This window comes from Canis lupus, chromosome 10 (assembly GCF_011100685.1).
Source record: "Canis lupus familiaris isolate Mischka breed German Shepherd chromosome 10, alternate assembly UU_Cfam_GSD_1.0, whole genome shotgun sequence".
Lineage (NCBI taxonomy): Eukaryota > Metazoa > Chordata > Mammalia > Carnivora > Canidae > Canis > Canis lupus.
In genome coordinates, this window is record NC_049231.1 from 32,112,677 (window position 1) to 32,131,592 (window position 18,916).

At 41.1% G+C, this 18,916-nt stretch overlaps 1 pseudogene; it reads left to right on the plus strand.

Moving 5' to 3' along the window:
• The first annotated feature begins 3,564 nt into the window (after positions 1–3,564).
• LOC119873807 lies at positions 3,565–3,765 on the plus strand (annotated as a pseudogene).
• The last annotated feature ends 15,151 nt before the right edge of the window (positions 3,766–18,916 follow it).

Consider the following 18,916-nt stretch of genomic DNA (forward strand, 5'->3'; position numbering starts at 1 on the left):
GAAGACTGCTCCCTTGTGGTTATAAGATGTGTCAAGGAAAGGGGGGCCTTGGGGGAGGCTTGAGGGTTTCCTTCTCCCAAACCAAACCTTTTAAAAACTCAATTAGACATTTTTTGAAGAGAAGAGGGAAGGAATATACCTTAGCAACGAATAGAAGGGTCTGAGTATTATGCTCCTGCTTATGTTGAACGCACGTCGTTTTATGCATGTGTGGTTGTTTTTAAGAGCACATCAAAAGGTTGCACAGTAACAAACACTTTTAGCCAGTTATTTCTCACAGTGCTTACTGTAAACACAGGTTAAACACTGCTTCCCGACCTCTTCTAATCCCACCCAGGATATAAGAACATTTCCCCATAGTGCAAAAAGTGTATTTTTATTGTATTCTTCTTTTTGTCTTAAAAAACAAAGATACATTTACTTTCTCCCTTGGGGGCAGGAAAGCAACATTTGAAAGGTGAAGAGCCCCAGTTCCAAGGATAAAGGATGATGGCTTTGAAGACTTGTCTTTTTAACACACAACAAGAAAGAAAGAAAGAAAGAAAGAAAGAAAGAAAGAAAGAAAGAAAGAAAGAAAGAAAGAAAGAAAGAAAGAAAGAATAATTAATCCATCCTGTTGGTGAAAGGCTTTGAAGATGAAAGTGTCATTAAAAATCCAACAGTGGAAAAAAAAATCCAACAGTGCTGGTTAATGTCAAAAAATGTGTTATCACTTTGAAAATCAGATTTCTTGTTCTGCAAACCCAGCACATTAAAGGCAGCTTCTACTTTTAAAAGTCCAACTTAAAAACGAGAAGCAAAAACCCCCTACATTTATGATCAGACTTTCTGCCTATTCGTCAGGAGCCAGGGTGTCGCCCTGACATGTTTTTTTGACAAGTGCTACGCTTACCTGTTTACTCCAAATGATCTGCCCGAAGCAACCGGAAAAGCACCTGCATCAAGGCAAATAAAATAGAAATAATTATTCCTTTTAGGCATAAGTTAGTCACATTTTAAAAACTCCCTATGAGGCTTGTACCAGCAAACAACCTAATGTGTCACCTTGATTTCTCAGTAGAGTTGAGAACAATCCAGAGAAAGCCCTTCCTGTTGGGAAACAAGCCCACCAGAGAGGTAGAAAGACTATTACACCATAAGGTGCTTTGGGCCATGTTAAGGATTTTGGCCTTTGTTCTAAGAGTGATGGGAAATAAATGATGTGTTTTAAGCACAAAAGGCGACAGAGTAAGATTTTGCTTTTCAGAAACATCTCTCTATCTGCAAACAGGAGAGTAGATTGGAGAGGGGAAAAAAGGAAAACAGATAAGAGATACCATTTTTCATTCTCAGATTGGAAAATGTAAAAATTGCTAACATCCAAGGCAAGCAAGAATTTGGGGAAGGAGCAGAAGCAGGAATTGCTACAAGCTTTTGGGAAAGTAACTATTAAAATTAATAGTGTACATCACATGTCCTTTGACCCAGAGACCCTACATAAATAAATGCACTGGTGTGAATTTATATATACAACAATATTTAATGCAACGTTGTTTGCAGTGATTTTTTAAAAGATTTTTTGAAGATTTTTTAAATTTATTCATCACACACACACACACACAGAGGCAGAGACACAGGCAGAGGGGGAAGCAGGCTCCCCCCAGGAGCCCGGTGTGGGACTCAATCCAGGGACTCTGGAATCATGCCCTGAGCCGAAGGCAGACGCTCAACCACTGAGCCACCCAGGTGCCCGTTTGTAGTAAATTTTAATTAGTTTTATTTTTTAAAAGATTTTATTTATTCATTCATGAGAGACAGAGAGGCAGAGACACAGGCAGAGGGAGAAGTAGGCTCCCTGCAGGGAGCCCGATGTTGGACTCGATCCCAGGATCTCCTTAGCCTGAGCCAAAGGCAGACGCTTAACCAGTGAGCAACCCAGGTGCCCTGTAGTGATTTTTAAAAGGAACAAAAGGAAACAGCTTGAATGTCCATCAATAGAGAGAAGGCTGATACTTTAAGAATATTATGCTATTATTAAAAAGAATGAGTTAGAGCTCAATGTAAGAAGTTGCAGAGCTGTACATAATGTGTCAAGTGGAAAAAAAAAAGCCAACTAAAGAGTAATATATGCAGTGCGAATTTAAAACGAACTATTATACATGATACATATGTCTTTGTATGTGCTAATGCAAGCATAGAGAAGGAAGTGAAAAGATACACCGTGCATTTCTGTCATTGGTGGCCTTAAAAAGGTGGCTAGGTATGTTATAGATAAGTCTAGATCAAGTGACAGATATGCCAAACCTCCACGACACTCGGGACTAGGTTTGGTTGTCCTTTTTGGATCTGCTTGTAAAAGGGGAAATGGGAATTCACTAAAGATCTGGCTCAGTAGATTCACAGGTATCTCTGAGGCCAAGGAAGACTGCCACCTCTGAAACTCAAGTCCCTCATCAGCTGCCTGAAACATGTGAGATGAGGACTTTGGATTGGCTCTTCTTCCAAAATGTTTGATATCACATTATAGATTTTGGTTTCCTAGGCTGGTGGCACAGAGGTGATCTGTCCTCACATCTGGAATTTGCATCAGCTGCCTCATGAGGGAACAGGAAACCGGATGTGCCAACCTCATTGGTAGAAATAAGATTTCTCACAGGTGTAGATAACTTAATCTCTCTTTCTCTTTAAGATTTTTTTATTTATTCATGAGAGACACAGGAAGAGAGGCAGAGACACAGGCAGAGGGAGGAGAAGCAGACTCCATGCAAGGAACCTGATGTGAGACTCGATCCTGGGAATCTGGAATCATGCCCTGAGCCAAAGGCAGACACCCAACTACTGAGCCACCCAGGCATCCCTAGATAACTCAATCTCAAACCGAGTAGATCATATGACTCTATTCAGTTAGTCCTCTCCTACTAGCCCAGGTATAAGCTATCTCTATTATCATGCACAATATCTCCCAGGGGTCTTCTTAGGTTCAGCTAAATATTGGGACTACCGGGGGCCACATTTGGTGTCAGAATCACTTGGAAGGGTTTAGATCAAGAGCAATGCTTGGAGCAGGGCTGAACTACGCATCTCACCTCCCTGGGGTCCCTCCAATAATCTGCGCAGCAATGCACATGGGTGCTTCTCCCAAACTCCCTGTGTAACAGCTCAGATATGAGCAAAGAAGACTCACATCAGCCCCACATGGTAGCTGTCCTGACTTAGAAGTCTCGTACCCCTCATGAGCCAGGTTGTTCTCTAACGACCCCACAGGCATAGCTTCCGGGACCCCACTGAAACCCAAGGAAAGCGTCTTCATCCTCAGAGAAGCCCAAAGCTATGCTCCCTCATCAGGCATTTATAGTTGTGCTGGGCCAGATGCAATCAACCAATCAAGTAATTGCTTTAATAGAAGTAAGTAAGGTTGCCTAATGGCATAGTTGACATTCTATCTTTATCAGGTTTCAGAGGACCAGAAAACAGAAAGTTAACTGAAGGTCAAATTGTCACTGTAAAACTTCCATGAATCCTTTACCTGCACCATTCCATTCTATTTTAAAGATAATTTACAGCAAGATTTAAAGAACCCCAAAACGCTTTGCGCAGCGGCAGTATCCTAGCCAATGAGGTTCATCTTAGGCACAATTATTGCTAATTGAAAACTTAAAGAACCACATATATTTAGGTACAACGTATTCCTAGCTTTTCGTTCTTCTCAAACACTCTTTCCATGTTAACCTTGTCTATGCAGCCTTTTGTCAGACAATAATGTGAACTTTTGCTGTAGTCCAATACATTCATCTTTCCTTGAGGCTTTTGTCTTTTCTCTCTTCTTTAAGGCTCCCTTCTCCTGCCACAAGTTTTGCAAAGCATTTTCCTTGTCCGTGTCTGGCACGTTGGTGTGAATTAGAGAAAGGCACCAAACTCAAGGCTTGGAGAATAGATGGCTGACTGAACCATTCCTCTGGAGGAACAATTCTTGAACGAAGGTGTCCACATCTGGAGAAGAGCAGAGAAGGCAACATGCACTTTTCATTTCTGTAAAGAAACAAAACAAAAATTGGGATTCTAATTGGGACTGTGTTAAATATATGGACAGATTTGGAGAGAGAGTTGACTTTTTGAAACACTGAATCTCTCCTATCTGAACATAATAGAATTCATTCATTCAGTTCTTTTTTTTTTTTTTTTTGCCCTTTAATGAATTTTCCAGATTTCTTAGTGTAGATTTGATGTGTTTCTTATTACGTTAAGCTCAAGACATTTCATAGGTCTGGATGCTATTGTGAATAGAATTTTTTCTAGTTTTTGAAGCTACTGATTTAGTGCATGTTATTCTTTAGTCATTTAACTGGCCTCTTGTTAGTTCTACTGGTTTATTTTTTTTTACAAGATTTTATTTATTTGACAGAGAGAGAGAGTGCACACAAGCAAGGGGAGCAGGAGAGGGAAAAGCAGGCTCCCCACCAAACAGGGAGCCTGATGCAATGCAGGGCTCTATCCCAGGACCCCAGGACCATGACCCAAGCCAAAGGCAGACACTTAACTGACTGAGCCACCCAGGCACCCTAGTTCTACTGGCTTTTAATTGAGAGAAAATCTACATACAGTGAAATGTACATATATTAAATATACAATTCAGTGAGTGTTGATAAATGTATGCACTTGTGAAATAATGCCCTACTCAAGACAGTTCTAATAGCTTTTTTATAAAAATGATTTTCCAGGATTTCTTAAATATAATCATATTATCCGCTAACAATGATAGTTTTGTTTCTTCCTTTCAATGTAACTAACTTATTTTTCTTATTAAATTTCACTGCTTAAGATGCCCAGCCCAATGCTAATTGTAGTAGTGGTAGTAGCTAGCATCCTTGCATTTTTAATGGAAAACCTTCCAATATTCCACCATGCAGGAGATATTTTTTATCAAATTAAGGACATTTTCTTCTACTCTTAGTTTGCTATGAATATTATTAGTATTTATTGGCTATTAAATTTTATTAAATGCATCTGTGAAAATAATCATGTATATTTTATTAATTTAGCAGTACAGTGAATTATGATAGTATATTTGCTGCAGTTGAGCTGTCTTGTATTCCTGGGATTTAACCTGATGGAGTCATGATCCTTTTAGGATACTGCTGGATTCAATTTATTAACATTTCATTTAGAAATTTTGTTTCTACAGTCCCAAGTTGTATTGGCTCATAGTTTTGTTTTCTTGTGGTCTCCTTTTCTGATATTAGGGTTATTTCGAACTCTTAAAAATAAGCTGAGTAGCTGTCCATCTATTTCTAGGCTCTGGAACCATTTGTGAAAGGTAGAAATTATCTATTCCTGGAAGATTTAGTAAAGCCCATCTTAAAAACCACATGGAACTTCTTTAGAGCTAAATTTTCAGTTATTCTTAAAATTTATTTTATCATTACTCTTGGAATTTTTGGAGGCCATTAGTAATGTTCTTACCAACCCCCCCCCCATTTTCACCCTCCTTCAAAGGCGACTACTACTCCTTTGTGTATCATCCTAGAATCGCAGTCTAGCTTTTGCCCCTTAGAAATCTCTAAAATAGATCAGAACTGTACATTAGTTGAATGAACTCCAGAACAACCTGGTGCACTAGAGTTAAAAACTCATTCCTGATTCTTTTCTTTTCTCTAACAAAGACCATTTCCAATATAGCTGCCTGGAGGTTATATAATCAAATAAATCATCAAGAGTGAATACTGCAAATTTAAAAATGTATCTCCCATTATCAAATTGCTAGGGATGAGTTAAAACCTAAAGTTTAAATAATCTTACCTTATGGGTTCAGATTTGAAGGTAACAACATGAAAATGTCTTTAGTTAAACTCCACAGATCATTCCTCCTAATTTCTTATTCCACTCAGGCTCAACCAGAAGGGTCTTCCTCCAAAGCCTGAGCAGAGTCAGGGTTCCTTCAATTAGCTACAGCCTGGGTGCTCCTCCACTGAAATTAGTATAGTCCTTCAAGTCTAAGAAATTGAATTCATTTGGTGTCACATGTGTTCTGCTTCTGAGGTCTCAAGAGTTAACAGAACACACATGATTATGTCAGCTCTAGTGCTACATGTGCTATGTTTAGAAAATAAGCTATTCTGCACCTCGTAGAGAAGTGAAACCAAGTACAGGCACACCTCTGAGATATTGCAGGTTCAGTTCCAGACCACGACAATAAAGTGAATATCACAATAAAGCCAGTCAAATGAATTTTCCCCAAGTGCATATAAATGTTATCTTTACCCCATATTACGATCTCTCAAGTGTGCAATACACAGCATTGTGTCTTAAAAAAAAACAATGTACATATTTTATTAAAAAATACATCATTGGGGTGCCTGGGTGGCTCAGTCGGTTAAGCATCTGCTTTCAGGTCAGGGCATGATCCCAGGGACCTGGGATGGAGCCCAGAGTCAGGTTCCCTGCCCAGTGAGGAGTTTGTTTGTCTCTGTCCCACTCCTCCTCTCCCTGCTCATGCTCTCTCTCTCAAATAAATAAATAAAACCTTTTTAAAAATAAAAATAAATAAAAAATATAGTATTGTTGGGGCACCTAGGTGGCTCAGTCAGTTGAGTGTCCGACTCTTGATTTCAGCTCAGGTTCATGGTCTCAGGGTTGTGAGACTGAGACCACATCAGGCCCCACACTTAGAGTGTGAATTCTGCTTGAGATTCTTTCTCTCTCCCTCTGCCCCTCCCCCTGCTTGCATTCTCTCTCTCAAATAAATAAATAAATAAAATCTTTAAAAAATATTTTATTGCTAAAAAATGCTAACCATCACTGAGCTTTCAGTGAGTTATAATTTTTTGCCGGTAGAGGGTCTTGCTTCCATGTTGATGGCTGCTGACTGATCAGGTGATGATTGCTGAAGGTTGGGGTAGCTGTGGCAATTTCTTAAAATAAGACAACAATGAAATTTGCCACATTGACTGACTCTTCCCGAATGATTTATCTATAGCATGTGATGCTGTTTGATAGGATTGTAGAGTTTCTTTCAAAATTGAAGTCCTCTCAAACCCTGCTGCTGCTTTATCAACTCAGTTTATGGAATATTCTAAATCCTTTGTGTTCATTTCAACAATCTTCACAGCATCTTCAGGAGTAGATTCATCTCAATAAACCCCTTTCTTTGCTCATCCCTAAGAAATAACTCTTCATCTATTCAAGTCTTATCATCAGATTGCAGCAATTCAGTCCATCTTCAGGCTGCACTTCTAATTCTAGTTCTCTTGCTCTTTCCGCCACATCTGCAGTGACTTCCCCCATTCAAGCCTTGAACCTGGCAAAGTCACCCATGAGGGTTGGGATCGACTTCTTCCCAGCTCCTGTTCATATTGATATTTGGACTTCTCCCAAACAATTATGAACGTTCTTAATGGCATCTAGAATGGTGAATCCTTTTCAGAAGGTTTCAATTTACTTTGTCCAGAACCATCAGAGGAATGAGTGATGTGTTTGTTTGTTTAAATTTTAAGTAGGCTTCACACTGGGAGGGGCTTGAACTCTCGATCTTGAGACCAAGACCTGGGCTGAGATCAAGAGTCAGATGTTTAACTGACTGAGCCCCCCAGGCTCCCTGAAATGTATTTCTTAAATAATAAGAATTGAAAGTTGAAATTACTCCTCGATTCGTGGGCTGTAGAATGGATATTGTGTTAGCAGTCACGAAAACATCATTAATCTGGTTGTCCATCTCCATCAGAGCTCTTGGGTGACCAGGTACATTGTCCATGAGCAGTAATATTTTGAAAGGAGTCTTTTTTCCTGAGCAGTAGTTCTCAACAGTGGGCTTAATATATTCAGTAAATCATGTTGTAAACAAATGTGCTGTCATCGGGCTTTGTTGTAAACAGATGTGCTGTCATCGGCTTTTGTTGCTCCCTTTCTAGAGCACAGGCAGAGAGATTTAGCATAATTCTTCAGGGCCCCAGGATTTCTGGAATGGCAGAGGAGCATTGGCTTCAACCTAGAGTCACCAGCTGCATTAGCTCCTGACAAGAGGGTCAACCTGTCCTTTGAAGCTTTGAAGCCATGCATTGACTTCTCCTCTCTAGCTGTGAAAGTCCTAGGTGGCATCTTCTTGCTAAATAAGGCTGTTTATTTTATTTTATTTATTCATGAGAGATACACAGAAAGAGAGAGAGAGAGACAGAGACACAGAGACACAGGCAGAGGGAGAAGCAGGCTCCATGCAGGGAGCCTGACGTGGGACTTGATCCGAGGTCTCCAGGATCAGGCCCTGGACTGAAGGCGGCGATAAACCGCTGAGCCACTCGGGCTGCCCATGTTTTATATGCATTGAAATCTGTTGTTAATGACCTTCAGTAATGATCTTAGCTCAATATTCTGATCACTTGCTGCAGCTTCTACATCTGCACTTGCTGCTTCACCTTGCACATTTATGTTATGGAGACAGCTTCTTTACTTAAACCTCATGAACTAACTACTGCTAGCTTTAGACTTTTGTGCAGCTTCCTCCCCTCTCCCAGCCTTCACAGAATTGAAGAGAGTTAGGACCTTGCTCTGGGTTAGGCTTTGGGTTAAGGGAAAACTGTGGCTGGTTTGATCTTCAATCCAGACACTCAAACTTTACCTATATCAGCAATAAGGTTGTTCTGTTTTCTTATCATTTGTGTGTTCACTAGAGGAGCACTTTTACTTTCCTTCAAAAAGTCTTCCTTTGCATTTACAACCTGGCTAACTGTTTGGCTCAAGGGGCCTCACTTTCAGCCAGTCTCAGCTTTTGACACGCCTTCCTCACTAAGCTTAATCACTTCTAGCTTTTGATTTAAAGTGAGGGATGTGTAACTCATCCTTTCACTTGAACACTTAGAGGTTATTAATTGGCCTAATTTCAATACTGTTGTGTCTCAGAAAATAGGGAGGCCCAAGGAGAAGGAGAGAGAAGGAGGGACAACCAGTTGGTGGGGCAATCAGAATACACACATTTATTAAATTTACCATCTTATATGGGTGAGGTTTGTGGCACCCTCAAAAATTACAATAGTAACATCAAAGATTACTGATCAGGGTGCTCCAGTGGCTCAGTCGGTTAAGCATCTGACTGTTGATCTCAGTCCAGGTCTTGATCTCAGAGTTAAGAGTTCAAGTCCCATGTTGGGTTCCATGCTGGGCATATATCCTAGTTAAAAAAGAGAAGAAAATAGATTACAGATCACTATAACAAATATAATAATAATGAAAACTTAGATAAATTTTAAAGATTTTATTTATTTATTTGAGAGAGAGAGAGCATAAGTAGGGAGAGGGGCAGAGGGGTAGAGAGAAGCAGATTGCCCACTGAGCAGGGAGCCTAATATGGGGCTCGATCCCAGGACACTAGGATCATGACCTGAGCTTAAAGCAAACACTTAACCAACTGAGCCACCCAGGTGTCCCTCAGCTTTTTTTAATTATTTTTTTGAGAGAAAATGAGCTGGGCACGGGGTGGGGGATAGGGCGAGGGGGAGAATCTTAAGCAGGCTCCACGCCCAGCACAGAGCATGACACAGGGGTCGATCTTACGACCCTGAGATCAGGACCAGAGTGGAAATCAAGAGTCAGATGCTCAACCTGACTGAACCACCCAGGTGTCCCAATAATGAAAACTTTTGAAATATTGGAATTATTACCAAATGTGACACAGAGACATAAAGTGAACAAATGCTGTCAGAAAAATGGCACCATTTGCAGCCACTCTGGAAAACTGTGTGGAGGTTCCTCAAAGAGTTAAAAATAGATCTGCCCTACGACCCAGCAATTGCACTGCTGGGGATTTACCCCAAAGATACAGATGCAGTGAAATGCCAGGACACCTGCACCCCGATGTTTCTAGCAACAATGTCCACAATAGCCAAACTGTGGAAGGAGCCTCGGTGTCCATCGAAAGATGAATGGATAAAGAAGCTGTGGTCTATGTATACAATGGAATATTACTCAGCCATTAGAAACGATGAACACCCACCATTTGCTTCAATGTGGATGGAACTGGAGGGTATTATGCTGAGTGAAGTAAGTCAATCAGAGAAAGACAAACATTATATAGTCTCATTCATTTGGGGAATATAAAAAATAATGAAAGGGAATAAAGGGGAAAGGAGAGAAAATGAGTGGGAAATATCAGAGAGGGAGACAGAACAGGAGAGACTCCTAACTCTGGGAAACGAACAAGGGGTGGTGGAAAGGGAGATGGGTGGGGGGTGGGGGTGACTGGGTGATGGGCACTGAGGGGGGGCACTTGATGGGATGAATACTGGGTGTTATGCTATATGTTGGCAAATTGAAGTCCAATAAAAAAATGAAAAAAAAAAAACTTCATTCAGAGATACTGTTAGAAGTTGAATTGTGCCTCTAACCCCCAATTCATATGCTGAAATCTTAACCCCCAGTACATCAGAATGTGAACTTATTTGGAAATTAGGTCATTACAGTTGTAATTAGCTAAGATGAGGTCTTTAGGGTGGACTCTTTTCATTTTTTTTGAAGATTTTGTATATTTATTCATGAAAAAGAGAGAGAGAGAAAGAGAGAGAAAGGCGGAGACCCAGGCAGAGGGAGAGGTAGGCTCCATGCAGAGAGCCTGACATGGGACTTGATCCCAGGTTTCCAAGGATCACGCCCTGGGCCAAAGGTGATGCTAAACTGCTGAGCCACCTGGGCTGCCCACGGTGGACTCTTTTCAATATGACTGATGTCCTTCTAAAAAGGGTAAATTTGAAGAAAAAAAAAAAAGACAGGCATGGAGGAAAGATCATATGAAGAACACAGAAAGAAGACAAGCCAAGGAGAGAGGTCTAGAACAAATTATTCTCTTAGGCACTCAGAAGAAACCAACCCAGCCAACACCTTCTTTCAGACTTCCAGCTTCCAGAACTATGAGACAATATATTTCTATACTTTAAGCTACTGAGTCTGTGGTATTTATTTACAGCATTCCAAGCAAACTAATATAGATTTTGATACCAAGAAGTAGGGTGCTGCTGTAACAAATACCTAAAAATGTGGAAGTGGCTTTGGAACTAAATAATACTAAAGTAGAGTGGACCCCTAATCCAATATAACTGGTGTCCTTATTTTTAAAAAGGGGGGGAATCTTTGTATAAGGGCAGGTGTGCACACAGAGGGAATGTCATGTGAAGATTGATGTTGTGCTTCTACAAGCCAAGGCAATACTAGAAAGTGGAAGAGAAGCAAGGAAAAGATTCTCCCTCACAGCCCTCAGAAGGAGTCAACTTTGCTGATACCTTGATCTTGGACTTCTAGTCTCCAGAACTGTGAGACAATAAATCCCTATTCTTTAAACAACAGTTTGTAGTGCTTTGTCACTTCAGCCATAGGAAACTCATACAAAAAACTAATGATGTGGAGAAAGGGGAACCCTGTTGCACTGTTGGTGGGAATGTGAACTGGTACAGCCACTCTGGAAAACTGTGTGGAGGTTCCTCAGAGAGTTAAAAATAGATCTGCCCTACGACCCAGCAATTGCACTGCTGGGGATTTACCCCAAAGATACAGATGCAGTGAAATGCCGGGACACCTGCACCCCGATGTTTCTAGCAACAATGTCCACAATAGCCAAACTGTGGAAGGAGCCTCGGTGTCCACCGAAAGATGACTGGATAAAGAAGCCGTGGTCTATGTATACAATGGAATATTACTCAGCCATTAGAAATGACAAATGCTCACCTTTTGCTTCAACGTGGATGGACCTGGAGGGTATTATGCTGAGTGAAGTAAGTCAATCAGAGAAGGACAGACATAGTATGGTCTCATTCATTTGGGGAACATAAAAAATAGTGAAATGGAATAAAGGGGAAAGGAGAGAAAATGAGTGGGAAATATCCATGAGGGTGACAGAACATGAGAGACTCCTAACTGGGAAATGAACAAGGGGTAGTAGGAAGGGAGGTGGGCGAGGGGTTGGGTTGACTGGGTGACGGGCACTGTGGGGGGCACTTGATGGGATGAGCACTGGGTGTTATGCTATATGTTGGCAAATTGAATTCCAATAAAAAAATTTTTTAATGAAAAAAAAACTAATGATAACTTCAATAAATAAATAAACTATGCTTCCTGGGAAACATAATGTTGTAAAAATGTCAGTTATCTCTGAATTATTTTAAAGATGAAATGTAATCACAAATAAAATTCAAACATTTTATGTGATATTTGACGAATGATTCTAAATATTATGCAGTAGTACAGAATGTTGAGGATGCCAAAAGAGAAGAAAAGGTAGAAGGATTTTTACTAGTACTGGCAGTCCTTACTTTGCATGGTGGTTGAGGGCCACGCAAGCTGGAATAATACAAAGCAGTTTTAATAATAAATAGGAAAAATCATCATTGTTCTGTGAGCATTCAACATTTTTGTCAAAAGTTAAGAACTCTCTTACTTTTGGTTATCAACATAAGGGAAAATTTAAAAAATAGTAAAGCAGTCATTTAAAACATTAGAAATATTGAGAATTAAAGTTTCAAGTATCTTTGAGTTCCTCTAATATGATGGGGTTTTTTTGTTTTGTTTTTGCTGTTCATAACATCATTATTCAAAATACTCCCAAACTGGAAATAACACAAATGCTCCTCATTATTAGTACTGGGGAATATATGCTGGAATGTTCAATAGAATGGAATTTGTACAGCAATGAAAAATTGAAGAAATTTACAGCTACTAGCATCAAGATAAGTGTATTTCATTATTGTGAACAAAATTAGCAAGTCAAAAGAAGTGAATATACAGTATAATTGCATATTAAAAAGTTTAAGAACAGGCAAAACTAGTGTGTAGGGGTGCAAAAGGAGATGGTAAAGATATCAATCAGAGCAAGGTAAAGATTATTCTAAAAGTCAGGAAAGGAGTTACTTTAGGTTGAATGGAGTGGGAGATGTATTTGAGAAGGGGCATCCTAAACATTTATAAATTACATGAAGTGTTCTATTCTTTGTTAGGTATTGTTTACACAAGTGTATGCTTTATAATGACTATTTTAAGTGCCATGTATGTTTTATATCATATATTGCAATTTACTGATACATATTTAATATTATCTTTAAATTAGAAATGAAGACAGACTTAGTGAGTGTGAAAGGAGCGCAGAAAGCATCTGGGAGGCTGTAATATTCTATTTCTTGACATATACACATGTGCATATATATATGTATTTATATGTGTGTGTGTGTGTATATATATATATATAGTGTATTTTTCAGAATAAAAATCATCTTTTATCCGAAAAAAAAAAAAGAAAAATGGCACCATTGACTGACACAGTTTGGGTTGCTACAAATCTTCAATGTGTAAAAAACGTGATATTAGCAAAGTGCGATAAAACAAGGTATGCCTGTTCTTGGACATTAACCCACGGGAATGTTGCAAATGCTAGTGCTTAATCTTTCATACCCATGTAACAGTTACCAAAGCTCTGAGCAGAAAATCCGCGGTATCCAAGGAAAGGAAGGCAGCCAAGGAAGGCAGCCTCCTTCAGAGTGGCCACCAGGTACACTACCCCAAGACTCAGTGGCTCAAGGCAAGAAGTATTTATCTAGTTCTCAAGCCTGAAGGGCAATGATTTAGGCTGAGTTCTAGTGAATGTCTGGTATGGCCAATTCAGAATCAAGGGGCAGAAAAAAAGGGCTCTAGGTGATACTGGGATGAGCTATTAAGTCACCTTGCGAAGGGCATGGTGACAGGGAGGAGCGCCAAACTGGAGCCATTAACACAGTCACTCTATTTAATTCTCTTGCCCTAAAATTTGAAGTAGGTACAATAACCACATGTGGCTAATGGCTGCCATGGCGGAGTGTATAATTCTACTGTCATTGGTCTCCTTGCAATTCCTCAAAACTGCCAGACATTCTCTTGCCTCAGGACTTTTGCACTTTCGCTTACCTCTGACTGAAACTCTCTTCTTCAGATGTGAATATGAATCACTCTCTCACCTCCTTGGTTTAAATTTCACCTTTTCAGGGATGATTTCTTTGTCTATCCAATTTTAGATATTTTAGATTGTATCTCCTATCTCTAAGCGCTTTCTTCCCTGCCATACTTTTACATGCTATTTATTGCCATCTGGAATATTATATATTTTAATTGGTTACTTGTTTATTATCTGTATTCCTCCACTATTATGTAAACTCCATAGGAAGCTCCATAGGGACTGGCATTGTTTTGCCCATTTAATAAACTGCTGTATCTCCAGGTATATAAACTACTATCTCTCCTAGAGGAATACCTGGCATAGCAGGTACGCAATAAATATTTCTTGAATGAATTCTAGCTTTCCTATGCCTGTCTTCAAATATCATATAAATAAATGAGCCAGTTAGAATCTGATACAATAGGGGCCCCTGGGTGGCTCAGTGGTTGAGCGCCTGCCTTCAGCTCAGGGCGTGATCCCAGGTCCTGGGATCGAGTCCTGCATCGGGCTCCCCACAGGGAGCCTGCTTCTCCCTCTGTGTCTCTGCCTCTCTCTCTCTCTGTGTCTCTCATGAATGAATGAGTAAAATCTTAAAAAAAAAAAAAGAATCTGATACAATAAATTGTAACTGTTTCCAGCTTATGGGGAGAATCTCAAGAATGCCAAAGAACAGGTTTACCCACATGAAGTTCTATTTCCAGACTCTTCCTAACACGAGAGATCAAAAACAGGATTTTATACCCTAATTAGAGTCAAATGAAAAAAAAAAAAAGCTATCTGAGCAGCCGAAAAGAGGCCCAAATTTACCCATTCTGCCATATCTTTAGTGCTAGGAGATAATTTTCCATCCAGCAAAAATATAAATGGCTGTTACTTGATTGTCTTATATATGCTTATCTCTAAGGTTTACTTTTTGGTCGCAAACCAACATCTGTGTTTCACAGTCATTTGAACATTTGAGTCGTAAAAGAACAGCTACACCTTCATTTCCGTATGAGTGGTCAGCAACTCTCCCACTGTTTTTATTGTTTTACTGACCCCTCAGTGTCTCCTTAAAGTGGCAAGTCACCCTAAATCAGCTCCTTAGGCAACCTTTGGGCCTTCATTTTGCTGTATGTCTCCAAGTGAAGTGATATATAATAAGCAAAATTTAGTATTATACCAGTTTGATTTTCATTTATTAAATATTTATTGAGCACCTAGTATATGTCAGGTATTGTGCTATCTCATATAGCATTAAATCTTGTTACCAAAACTTCAGATGTGCATATGAATCTTAAAACTTAAAATGTACTTTGAGGGCAGCAGGGGTGGCTCAGCGGTTTAGCACCGCCTTAAGCCCAGGGCGTGATCCTGGAGTCCCGGGATCAAGTCCCACGTCAGGCTCCCTGCATGGATCCTGCTTCTCCTTTGTCTGTGTCTCTGTGTCTCTCATGAATAAATAAATAAAATTTTTTATTTTTTTATTTTTATTTTTTTAAAGATTTATTTATCCATGAGAGACACAGAGAAAGAGAGAGAGGCAGAGACACAGGCAGAGGGAGAGAAGCAGGCTCCATGCAGGGAGCCTGACATGGGACCTGATTCCGGGACTCCACAATCATGCCCTGGGCCAAAGGCAGGCACTTAACCACTGAGCCACCCAGGGATCCCCAATAAAATCTTTTAAAAAAATAAAAAAATAAAATCTACTTGGAAAGACAGAAAATTAAACAATTAATTATAATAAAGGTTAAAAATGATGAGAGTATACCGTGGACCTACGTTAAATTGACTTTTTAAAACCTTTTTTTTTTAATTTTTTTAAATTTATTTATGATAGTCACAGAGAGAGAGAGAGAGAGAGAGGCAGAGACACAGGCAGAGGGAGAAGCAGGCTTCATGCACCAGGAGCCTGATGTGGGATTCAATCCCGGGTCTCCAGGATCGCGCCCTGGGCCAAAGGCAGGCGCTAAACCGCTGCGCCACCCAGGAATCCCTAAATTGACTTTTTGAGGTATTTTTACATACAATAAAACTAACCAATTTCAAGTGTACTGTTTGATAAATTTTGACAAAAGTGTACAGTTGTATAACCACTGCCACAATCAAGATAATTTTCATCACCCCCTAAAAGTTTCCTCATGCCCCTTTGTAGGCAATCTCATCCCTCCCACTCATCCCCAACCCCTGACCATCACTTATCTGCTTTATATTAGTATAGTTTTTCCTTTTCTAGAATTTTATGTAAGTGGACACACATAATATGTAGTCTTTTGTCTATGAAACATGAGATTCATCCATATATGTGTAGTTTGTTCCTTTTTATTGCCGAGTAGAATTCCACTATGTAGATATACTCCAATTTGTTTATTCATTCACCAGTTGACAGACATTTGAGCTATGTACAGTTTGGGATTATTACAAATAAGGTTTCCATGAGCATTTGTGTACAAGTCTTTATATATATATTTTTTTCTTTTCTCTTGAATAAATACCTATGAATGTAATTACTGAATTGTATGGTATAAGAAATTGCTAAGTTGTTTTCTAAAATGGCTGTAGTATTTTGCATTCCCACCAGCAAAGTGTGAGGGTTCCAGTTGTTTGGCATCTGCCCCAACACTTGTTAGAGTCCTTTAAATTTTGCACACTCTAGTAGGTGTGAAATGTCGTCACTTTATTGTGTTTTGATTTGCATGTCCCTCATAACTAGTTATGCTGCTCATCTTTTTGTGTGCTTAACTGCCATCTCTATATCTTCTTTGGTAAAATTCAAACATTTTGCCCATTTAAAAAATTTGGCTTGTTTGCCTTATTATTGAATTTAAAGGGTACTTTATATATTTCAGATAAAAGTCCTTTGTTGGGGATGCCTGGGTAACTCAGCGGTTTAGTGCTTGCCTTCGGCCGGGGTTCTGACCCTGGAGACCCAGGATCGAGTCCCACACATCGGGCTGCCTGCATGGAGCCTGCTTCTCCCTCTGCCTGTGTCTCTGCCTCTCTCTGTATCTGTGTCTCTCATGAATAAATAAGTAAAATCTAAAAAAAAAAAAAAAGTCCTTTGTCAGATATTTGTTTTGCAAATATTTTATACTCATTTCTGGCTTGATTTTTATTTTGTCAATAATGGTTTTTCAAGACAAAAAGTTTTAATTCTGATTAAGTTCAATTTGCTAGTTTTTTTTTTTAGTGGTTCTGGATTTTTGCATCCTAGCAAAGTTACAAAGATTTTCTACTATATTTTCTTCTGGAACTATTAGTTTTAGGTCTAAACCAATGTGACCTGTCAATGTTCAGTGATTAGTTCTCACAAATGAAATGTGCTTTCCTTTCATGAGAAGGGAAGGGAAACATGATGTGAGTTGACACTCCTGCCTCTTGTTTAAAACACTGTGTGTGGGCTGCCCCAGTGGCCCAGTGGTTTAGCACTGCCTTCCGCCCAGGGAGTGATCCTGGAGTCCTGGGATCTAGTCCCATGTCGGGCTCCCTGCATGGAGCCTGCTTGTGTCTCTGCCTCTGTCTCTCTCCGTCATGAATAAATAAGTAAAATCTTTAAAATAAATAAATAAAACACTGTGTGTGCCTTTGCCCCTTCACCTGGGATTGAATTTTCAAAACCCAATCCAGTCTTCACTAGACTACAAGCTGTCCAAGGTCAAGACCTATGTCTTATTCTTATTTTGTATTTATATGTTTGAGCTGCGATTCAGTAGATTTGCGAATGTAAGGAGGAATTCCTGGGTCTCTACTGTTCTGCTGGTGTATGGAGGGTACCAGGCCGTTTGTTGCAGATTTTTTTTTTTAAGTATTTTATTTATTTATTCTTGAGAGACAGAGAGAGAGAGAGAGGCAGAGACACAGGCAGAGGGAGAAGCAGGCTCCCCGAGGGGAGCCCGATGCGGGACTGGATCCCAGGACTCCCGGGTCACCACCTGAACAGAAGGCAGACAGACGCTCAACCGCTGAGCCACCCAGGCGTCCCACCCAGTGGCTTTCGTGCATCATGATGCCAGAGTGGCTGAGGCCAAGGACAAAGAGAGGGACAGATGAGGTCCAAGGACCTGATCACCCAGCCCACAGCATGGTGTGAACTCTGGGTGGTACTTGAAGTGGGATGTGAAGTCCCGGGAAAGGAAAGGTTTTCAAGCAGGGAGGGAGTGAGCTGATCAGAAGTTTTAAAAACGAAACAGAGATGGGGCCGGTTGGGCTGCGGATCTCCAGGGACACTGGAGACGTCCAATGGGCCGTGTTCCTGCAGAGGCAGTTCAGTAGGTGGACCGAGAGCCTGGAGATACAGAATTAGGTGCCACCCAGGTGCCCCCGTTCATTGTAGTTTTAATGTCTAGTCCTCACAAACATGACTTTCGAGAAAAATTGTCCCATCTCAGTTGCACAGAAGAGAAGAAGGACAAAGAGATGAGGGGAACCAAATCCCACACCACCGTTTATGACTTGAAGCAGGGAAACTGCACAACCTGCGGGTGTAAGATAAGGTGAAAACTACTCAAGATAGACTCTCAATTCCTCCTGGGCAATAGCGCCCACATCTTTTGGGCTAAGTCCCTTACTTGGCCCAAATCTGTGGGGCTTGCGTGGATCCGCTTCCCTAGTCGGAGAATGCTAAGGAGACTGAAACCCCGAGTGTGGGGACGGAGGGGACGCAGAACTCCCTCGCAACCGGCACTGCAGCCTGGTTGCCTAGCAACTGCGGGTCGATAGCTCGGCGTTCGACGCAACCCCGCCGGCCTGGGCCGCGGAGCTCCCGGCGGCGCCTTCCGCGGCCCCGCACCCTGGGGCCCGGGGCCCGCCGTGCGCAGGCGCGGACGGGGCTCGGCGGGGGGAGGGGCGCCGGAACGCAGGCGCGGCTCGCGGGCCCGGGCGGGAGGGGCGCACGCGCGGGGGGCGGAGCGGCAGGCGCCCCGAGTGGCTGCGGAGCCGGAAACGTGCCTCGGAGGGTGCGGCCCTGAGGAGACGGCGGGCTGGGCCGGGCCGGGCCGGGCCGGGCCGGGCCGGGCGGGGAAC